Here is a 10555-nt window from a genome sequence, read left to right on the forward strand (position 1 = left end):
AAAGAGCCGCCCTCAGTTTACATCACGGCCTCAAGACGACTCCGGTAACAGGCGCATGCATTCCTCACTTTGTCCATAGCAAGATCTTCGAACACCTCCTTGATCTTAGCCCCAGCTTGGCTTTGGTGTTGCAGGCACAGCGGTTGGTATCTTTCTCAGCCGCGCTTCACACATAGCAACCTGTGGGATTACAATGGAGGGGAAGCTAGGGACCAGAAATTGGGGCGTGAAGTTGTAGAAACTCTCCGACAACCATATCTGACTTTTTCCGGAGGTGTGGCAATGAGCTGAATCCTGTTTCTACCCATATTACCTTTCAGCAACAACTCTTCCCAGCCAGGGTTTGACTACAGTCTCCAGCACCTTCACATAACTGCTGTTGGCATGTGTTGGCATGTGTTGGCATGACGTCATGTGTTGGTATGACGTCATCAGCGCCGGAGGCACATCCAAACACATTGCTGTTTGGGGAATATAGTCTACATGATGTTCACGTCATGTCATACAGCCTTCCGGCAGCAACCCTTTCCGGTCATGGTCTAAATTCAATCTCAAGTGGGTTCACATAGCCGTTAACTGAGTTTAGGACACTTTACAATGCTGTGGGTTACAGTGTTCACAGAGTATTCAGCAGTAGTCATGGTGTCGGCATTTTGTTATCCAGTGCAAATCATCATGATAAAGGTAAATCTTTTCCAATATTCAGATCGCTTCCAGTCCTCCAGGTCAGCTAACTTTTACTCAACTACAACTTTAATCTTTGAGTTCTCCAATATTGTTGACTGTTCACCAATATATCAAGCTGTTCCTGCAAAAAGGAGATACAGAAATTGTCAAATTTAGCCCGAACACATTGTATACATACATACACACCGTATGTATGTATGGACGTACATACATATATACATATTTATAGATAGATAGATAGATAGATAGATAGATAGATAGATAGATAGATAGATAGATAGATATAATGTATGTCTGCGTGTATGTATGTATGTAAGTAGATAGATAGGTAGGTAGGTAGGTAGGTAGGTATCTATACATAGGTATGGTTGTATGGGAACATACATGATGACCATGTGTTAACCTATGCGTGTTTATATGTGCGTGTGTCTGTGTGTATGTGCATGTGTGCCTGTATGTGTATGTGTCTCTGTGTGTTTATATGATGCATCTTTTTTTATTACTAAGCTGCCAATTAAATGTAGAGGGTAAGCCGGATGGATTCAAAGAATTTTTAGAACAAGGCAAGAAACCTTGTTAGTCAATGAGGAACATAACTCTAGAATATTGACCTCAGTTGTGGTCACCAGATACTGTAAAAGTTAATGGTTCCACTTGAAATAATCCAACTCTACAACACGAAGATTGCTACAATGGATCAGATCAGAGACTAAGAAAGGTTGAAAAAGTTAATATTCTAAGTTTTAGAGCGAAGACGAGAAAGATATGCAGTAATACGTGTAGGAAAGATGCTGGAAGGACTACCAGCAAACTTTAGTCTTGAAAGATCTATTAAACCTCAAATAGGGCGCTACTACTTAGTGGCAAATATCCCATCCTTGCCATCCAGGTTTAAGACCTAGTACTGCAAAAATTTAGGCGTCAAAGCTCCACAGCTTTCAATAACCTACCGAAAGGCTTAAGAGACCTGTATAGTGTAAATGTAAATGTATTCAAAATACAACTGAACCTTCCACTGACAAGAATTCCGGATAGCCTACTTCGTGGCAGGAAACACAACTGGGGACAGCAAATTTGAGCTACCACATGCGCGCGCACACACACACACACACACACACACACACACTTGCAGAGTGCAAGTAATAAGAAAAATTGGTTCCAAGTGTAAATATATAAAAATAATTATAAATACCTTCAAGACACGAAATCGTGTTTCTGCAGGACTGCTGGATCTGTAAACAGTCCAACTTATACAGATTTGTACATGCGTGGTATTTATATTATCTTGACATATTTACACTTCAAAATGTTCTTTGGCCAATTACACTGGGTGCGCACGTGTGTGAGCGTTCCTGTACTTGTGTGTATGCTTGTGTGGATCTATGTTCCAGTGAGAAGATACATACATATACATAGATACACACTCACATACATACATACATACATACACACAAGCATACATACATATAAATGTATATATCATTCTTTTTTTTGTCGTTTACTTGTTTCGGTCATTTTGCTGCGGCCATGTTGGAGTACCGCCTTAAAGGGTTTTATTCAAACAAATCGATTCCAGAGCTGGAGCTTTTTAAGCCTAGCTCTTATTCTAGCGGTCTCTTTTGCCAAACCGCTAAGTTACAGAGACGTAAACACACTAACATCAGTTGTCAAGTGATGATGTGGGTACAACACAGACACAAAGACATACATACACATAAATATATACATACATATATTATGGGGTGAAGGCGCATAGGTTAGCGGCTAGAGCGTCGAGCTTACGATCGTGAGGTTGTGAGTTCGAATCCCGGACCAGGATAATACAGGATTTTCTTCAAGTAATGCCTCAAGGAGCTTATCATCAAACTCAACTGGAAGTCCTGTTCGATTTTCATCTTCAAGGCTGAAATCTCCACTTCTGAATTTTGCAAACCATCTTCTGCAAGTTCTTTCATTCAAGCATTCTTTCCCATAAACTGAGTGTATGTTTTGAGTGGCTTGGGCTGCAGAGTTTCCTTTTTTGTACTCATAAAGCATTATTTGCCTTAAATGCTCTTTGGATACTTCCATGTTAGAAAGGGTTTTAGTCGAAGAAATTTTAATTCTATTATTCTGTAAAATAATATTTAATTAGTTTAAATGTACACAATTGCATAAAAATAATCTTTAATTCTATTAGACATTCTAAAATACTATTAAATTTCATTCAATTTTAAAAAAGGTAAAATCGGACAGAACTTATGTGATGACCTGATATATTGACTGAGTAAGAGAGTAAATGAGTGAATGAGTGAGTGAGTGAGTGAGTGAGTGAGTGAGTGAGTGAGTGAGTGAGTGAAAAGTGAGTGAGTGATTAAGCGATTGATTGATAGAATCATTGTAGTGCTGAGATTATTGTTTATAACCACTTACAGTTTCTATCACTGATCACAATAATCCGAAAAACGATAGCTGATCACGAAACTTTAACAGAACGTAATATCAGCACCACGCTAATTGCACTCTTCTTTTGTACTGGGTATTTTTTCTCTTGTTTGTAAACTCTAACTCACACATAAATGTATATAAATATACATCTGTACATGATCTATGTGTGTGTATACTTACACACACACACACACACACACACACACACACACACACACACACACATTTATAAATATGCTTGTGTGTGTGCGTGTGTGTTCGTGTGTGTATGTTTATACATACTTATATCCTTATGCACACACAAAGGGAAAGCTAAAGCTTAAACAAACGTATGACGCTAAGTACGTCATCCGAATGAATAAATAATATATTTGACATAATGGAAAGTATACCTTGCACGCTATTCCGGCGAAAAACGCCATTTTGAAATACGATCTAATGATACATCAACTTTCTTTTATAAATCTTGCTTTCAATATTATGAAACTAGCATTGAATGATTGAAGTTTCCGATTTACTGTAGCTGCATGTTTCTCATATTTGTTCATGTTCACAATATTTGCTCATCAACTTGTTTCTGTGCAATGCTTTTTATTGAAGAAAAATATATAACCTGTACAAAAAGGTAAGATTTATTCTGGCTGTTGGTTTTCATCTTTCATTCTTTGTCCTATAATTGAATGCATTCTAGCTGTATGCATTTCCTATTTTACTCATACATAGAGTAATCAAGGGCTATTTATTATCCAGTGTGTCATTCCAGTTTTTTTTTTACGTTGAAATGGCTTCTATTTCTAGTATATTGATCGATTGATTAGGGTTTCTTTCTTTAACTTGTTGTTCATTAGCCCCAGACCATCTGTGATGAAACAGATCTCCGATAAAAAGTATTCCAGCCAAGAATATCCGGTCATTCAGATACCTAAGACAAGAATACAAAATCTAATGCACCGTTTCCTATTTTTAAGAGAGTAGAATGTTATTTGAGGAAAAATTGGTTGCCATTTCTTACAAGTCCAGTGATTATTTAGCGACTTATTCGTTGAGTCAAACGAGAAATTTATGTCAATTCGATCAGATTTATGATTAAAGGTGGTTCAGTGGTGATCATCTCGTATATTAATCTAGTAGTACAAAAACGGACGGCGATATACACTGTAACATATCTGCTCTTTCTTTAGACTTGGCCAGTCTTTACTCGAAACAAATTTATATGCTTGCTACGTCATGATCTGCGGTTTACAACATACACATTCGATCCAAGTGCGCATTGTAAGCTTGGGCAACTATTTTCTGCATAACTTCATGTCGCTCAATACGTTATGAGCGTTGTTTGGTGGGTGTATATGTTTATACGTGTATATATATGCTCGTGCGTTTGCGTTTCCATTAATGCTTCTATTAAATAAGTACTGGGGGTGATGTGATTAACAATATCCTTCAAGGTGATACCCAATTATGACCGTAGTTGCATGACTGAAACTCATAAAAAAAATAATTGAATGTATTGGGTTATCAGCTTCCCAAACAATAGTTATTCGTTGAAATTCATGTATTCCTTCCATTACTTTAAATATTGTAAAAAAAAAAAAAAAGAAAAAAGAAAGAAGAACAAGCATAAAAATTTGAATGCCAGTCTATTCGTCGGACTGCGGGGATCGTTTTTAAAACTTGATCAATATAATCTATAAGTTTTCTGAATGCTTAGGTGCGTTTATGTGTCCTTAGTGTGCGCTTATGCGGCTGTTTGTGGCAGTGCTTTTAGGAATGTATGTCAAATTGTATATGTTTGGGTATATGATACGGAAATATTTTTTAGAAGCAAGAAAAAGACACAAAAATAAAAGATTCGTAGGATTCGGTTTCACCCCTCTGAATTCTAATTCTACTGCAGTATCTACACGCACACACACGCACACACACACACACGCACACACACACACACGCACACACACACACACACACACACACACACACATATATATATATATATACATATACACATATGCATATATATGTATACATACATATATACATATACATATATATATATACAAACACACATATATACATATATACAAATATATATATGTGAGTGAATATACCTATATATATATATATATATATATATATATATATATATATATACATATATATATATATATATATATATATATATATATATATTTATATATATATATGTGTGTGTGTGTGTGTGTGTGTGTGTGTGTGTGTGTGTGTGTGTGTGTGTGTGTGTGTGTGTGTGTGTGTGTGTATGTGTGTGTATATGTATGTATGTGTGTATGTAAATATATATACATATATGATATATCGACTGACAGACTGATGTAATTTGCTACATAGAATTTCGCCAGACGGATTACATACTGATACCCTCTTGAGGTACATTTCCTTGTTGTTATAGGATACTTTTGTTGATATTTTTAAGTAGAAAGTCGCATTTGTAAACTGCATTATGTATTATATTAATACATTGCTCCACAATGTATTTAGTTTTCTATACTCCAGACCACAGTATGTATGTATGTACACACACACACACACACACACACATATGAACATTTATAAATATTTAAACCTCTATACATACATAATAAATACATACATAAATACATGCATACATACATACATACATACATACATTCGTCCATACGTACGTACATACATACATACATACATACGTACGTACGTACATACATACATACATGCACATCGTAGAACGAGCGACTTATTAAATCATCTTTTCTAGAACATTGATTAAGATTAAAAGCTTCAAAGCAGAAAGTAGCTATTAAATCTAGGTAGAGACTATATTTGTTCTCTATAGCTTTATTATTCCAAACTTAACGTAAATGAATGTCATTCATGTTGAATATTTGCTGCACAGTAGTGTAGTTGTAAAAGTAACCAAAAAGAAAAAAAAGCTGAAGTTGTTTTCGTAAAGTTAATCAATTCTGCCTTTCATGCTATGCTATATATTAATATATTTCTCCCTCACTGATCACTTTCGTTTTTCTTTTTCTTTTTTTTTTTTACAGTAGCTGAAAGAAAATCGAAATATAGATATCAGTGTAGAAATAGTGTCTGTGATCTGTTGGTTCAATATATATATATATTTATACAGGTTCATGCCGTAGCATGCTTGTATTTTACGTCAGTTCAATGCACACATAAATCTATCTTTCTGTGCTGGTTATTTTCACGAAAAATGAAAACGTGGAGCAACCATGCTCAATGAGGAGGACGCATTGTAAAAAGGAAGTATCCAAAAAATATGACTTATAATGTGTGTGTGTGTGTGTGTGTGTGTGTGTGTGTGTGTGTGTGTGTGTGTGTGTGTGTGTGTATGTGTGTGTGTGTGTGTGTGTGTAAAAAATACTCCATTCATGGCAGGTCTCTATAAATTTGCCCCTTTATACCTTTCAAAGAAACTTATATTAAAACAATAACAGCAATCGTAATAATAATAATAATAATAATGATAATAATAATGATAGTAATAATAATAATCATTATTATTATTATTATTATTATTATTATTATTATTATTATTATTACAGCAATAAAAACAAACTGAGAATGTGCCTAAAATATAGTTCCTTTTGTGACACTCATATTTTTTACGCAGCCGTCGGTGTGACGCTAGTGTCATGTAGCTAATATTTTATCGTGTTTTTTTCTTTTTAAATTATTGTTATGGTCCGGGCCGGTGCCCAGCGCAGGTTTTCTGTTGAAACTTTATCAGGTGAATGTGTGTTTTTGCCGCATCCTGGGTATGTGTATACATACATACATACATACATACATACATACATGCATACGTGGAGGCGCAATGGCCCAGTGGTTAGGGCAGCGGACTCGCGTTCGTAGGATCGTGGTTTCGATTCCCAGACCAGGGTTTTGTGAGTCTTTATTGAGCGAAAACACCTGAAGTTCCACATGGCTCCGGTAAGGGATGGTGGCGAACCCTGCTGTACTCTTTCACCACAACTTTCTCTCGCTCTTTCTTCCTGTTTCTGTTGTACCTGTATTTGAAAGGGCCGGCCTTGTCACTCTATGTCACGCTGACTCTCCCCGGGAACTACGTTAATGGTACGCGTGCCTGTGGAGTGCTCAGCCACTTGCACGTTAATTTCACGAGCAGGCTGTTCCGTTGATCGGATCAATTGGAACCCTCGTCGTCGTAACTGACGGAATGCCAACCAACCACATACATACATACATACTGAGCGGAATTTTGGGCAAATATATTTGTGAGTAAATTTGGTGAATGGGAGCTGCATCGAATATGTATTTATGAATGTGTCTATCTTTGAGTTTCTATTTGTCTCCCCACCAACTACGACTTCACTACCGGTATTGGTTTGTGTACGTACCCCCAAAGTATTAATTCGCCAAAAGACGAACCTATAGGATAAGTACCTGACTTTATATTTCACCTGAGGTCGATTCGTTCAAATAAACCCTTCAGTGCAATGCTCCAGCATGTCTACAGTGCAATGCATGTATGTATATATGTGTGTGCCTGCGTGTGTGTCTCTGTGTGTATGTGTGTGTGTTTGTGTGTGTATGTATGTACGTACGTACGTACGTACGTATGTATGTATGTATGCATGTATGTATATATGTATGTATGTATACAGGTAGGTATAATCTGTTTCAAATTCAGACGAGGTAATCGTTGCCTTTCACCCTTGTAGAGAAATCGATAAAGTAATATACCGGTCAAGCACATATAGACCTCATCAAATACACCCCTACCCCAAAATTTCCGTGTTAGAATTAAATGCATCGAAGTCCTCCGTTGTATTTGTATGACTATCTCTCCCCCGTCTCTCTCTCCCTCGTCTCTCTCTTTCTTTCTCAGTCTCTCGCCTTTTCTAACAAAGAATGCTTCCATGAAAACGAGATTAATAATCCCTACTTTTACTAATCTCTTATTTATCATGTATATAATAGTTTCCTTTGCTCTTCCGTTTTAATGTCTGCTTATTTAACATGCTTCATTATAAATGGATGACTAATGCCTAGAATGAATCATTTAATTTTTTCCCTGTTCCTTTTAGTCTTTGTATGGTGGCTATAGCGAGAAATGTTCTAGGGTGGAGATATGAACGGCATAAAAACAGGGACTTTCCTTCTTTGATAGAGTCCTCCCCAGTTGATTTGTTTCAAATTTCACTTCAGTAAAGAAGGTGAGGATGGAAGTGACGAAGTTATCCTTGAACGAATTTATTGGATTGTGGGTCAAAGTAGGTAAAAGAACATGTGTAGCTGGGACAGCCCTGAATTTACGTCTGTAGGGAGGGAACTTTTTCATTTTCATAATGATCTTGGTTCTGCAGGATTCCTCGGCAGACCCTATATGGAGCCAGGATGTGCCAGGAAGACTGTGTCGCCATCGATATTCATTGTATCTGCCATATGTACTTGTAGTTCATGCTCATCTTTCTTCATACTATATTCAGTAAAAGCAAAAAACCCCACAGTTTGTGTCTTTGTAATAGATCCCTTCATTCGTTGGCCAGGGTCAAAATAAAAGAAATCATCACCACTAGAATCGTCGTCATCAACATCATTATCATCACATCATCAAGATCATCGTTTTATTTAATTACAGAAATGACATTCTTGACGTTTTTGTGTTTAGATATTTTGAGATTTTTTTTTTACTACTTCCTTCTCTTACATGATTTTTATCTCAAGAAATTGTCTATTACGTGACATTCTCTTTTTTTCATGTCAATTGTAATGATACGTGGGCTGCGGCGCCCAATTGTTCTGTACCTTCATCATCGTCGCCGCCGTCGTCATCATCATCATCATCATCATCATCATTATTATTATTATTATTATTATTATTATTATTATTATTATTATTATTATTAATATTATACAAAAGCCATTGCATGCTAATTTAATATTTAATGCGATGTTATCCTGAGGTTTGGTAACAACAAGTTTTCTGATATCTCAGGAATCTTTCTGGGGATTCTTATAGAATACAGCTTAGGACGTTTTGCAATGTTCATCAATTACCATAAGAACAATCTCCAACTTTTGTTCCAGAATCTCTTCGTCTCTCTGTCTAGATCTTGGTATTTCTCAATTTTTAGATTTCTTTGATATCCACTCTACTAGCATATGAGATTGCAAAGCCAATGATCTTATATTCTTTGTTCTTTCTAAGCGGTTATAATTAGCGAATCCGTTTCTCGTTTCAAGTTTCCATCTTTCAGTCGCCACTATTGCTCTTCACTTTCAACATCCTCGGTTTGCTGCATGATTTAGCTATGTAGTGCTTTCTCTTGCTGGCTATTTATTTTATCGTTCTTTTCTTAAAATTTCTCAGTTTCTGTGACCTCTTCCATATTTCAAGCCCATATTTCAAGCCTTATTCCATAATGCGTAACATAGTTTTCCAAACCCAAAATGACAAAATTGCTGGTGTCTTCTCCATTTAATAAATCTCCGCCTCCATCCTCTTTTGGTAAATAGAACCTAGCGATATTACTTGTTGAGTTAGTTTTGTTTCAAGTTTAGTTTTCATTTAGTTTTACTTGAAACGCCTTCCTAACTTTTCTCTTGTACTCATTGAAGACTTCTTTGCTCCCTTTCCTTTGTTTCACCATCCTGCAGCATCCCTATATACTTGAATCCTTTGATGATCTAATGATATCATTTTGCGACAACTTTATCGCATCACATTTGCAAATTCGACCTCATTTCTTTATAAATATTGCACATTTGTGATTATTCTTTTCTTTTATTCTTTTACTTGTTTCGGTCATTTGACTGCGGCCATGCTGGAGCACTGCCTTTAGTCGAGCAAATCGACCCCAGGACTTATTCTTTAGAAGCCTAGTACTTATTCTATCGGTCTCTTTTTGCCGAACCGCTAAGTTACGGGGACGTAAACACACCACCATCGGTTGTCAAGCGATGTTGGGGGGACAGACACACAAACATATACACACACATACATATACATAAACATATATATATATACGATGGGCTTCTTTCAGTTTCCGTCTACCAAATCCACTCACAAGGCATTGGTTGACCAGTGGGATAAAGTAGAAGACACTTGCCCAAGGTGACACGCAGTGAGAATGAACCCAGGACCATGTGGCTGGTAAGCAAGCTACTTACCACACATCCACTCCTGCGCTGTTCCCTTTGACATATGCGTGAACAAAAGGAACAACACACGAAAATAAAGGAAAGAACTAGTCTCCCTAGAATATGCGGCTCCTGAGTTTCCACGCTTCCTAATGGTTCCTTTTTAGTATTATATTTCTACTTCCTAAGATCTCACTGCTTTCCTAAAATTTATTTATCTTCTCATAGATCCTAGATGACTACAATGGATCATTAAGCCAATAGTGCGATACATTATCTTATGCTTCTTTGTAGTCTA

The sequence above is a fragment of the Octopus bimaculoides genome, chromosome 4 (assembly GCF_046866305.1).
Source record: "Octopus bimaculoides isolate indiv1 chromosome 4, ASM4686630v1, whole genome shotgun sequence".
NCBI lineage: Eukaryota > Metazoa > Mollusca > Cephalopoda > Octopoda > Octopodidae > Octopus > Octopus bimaculoides.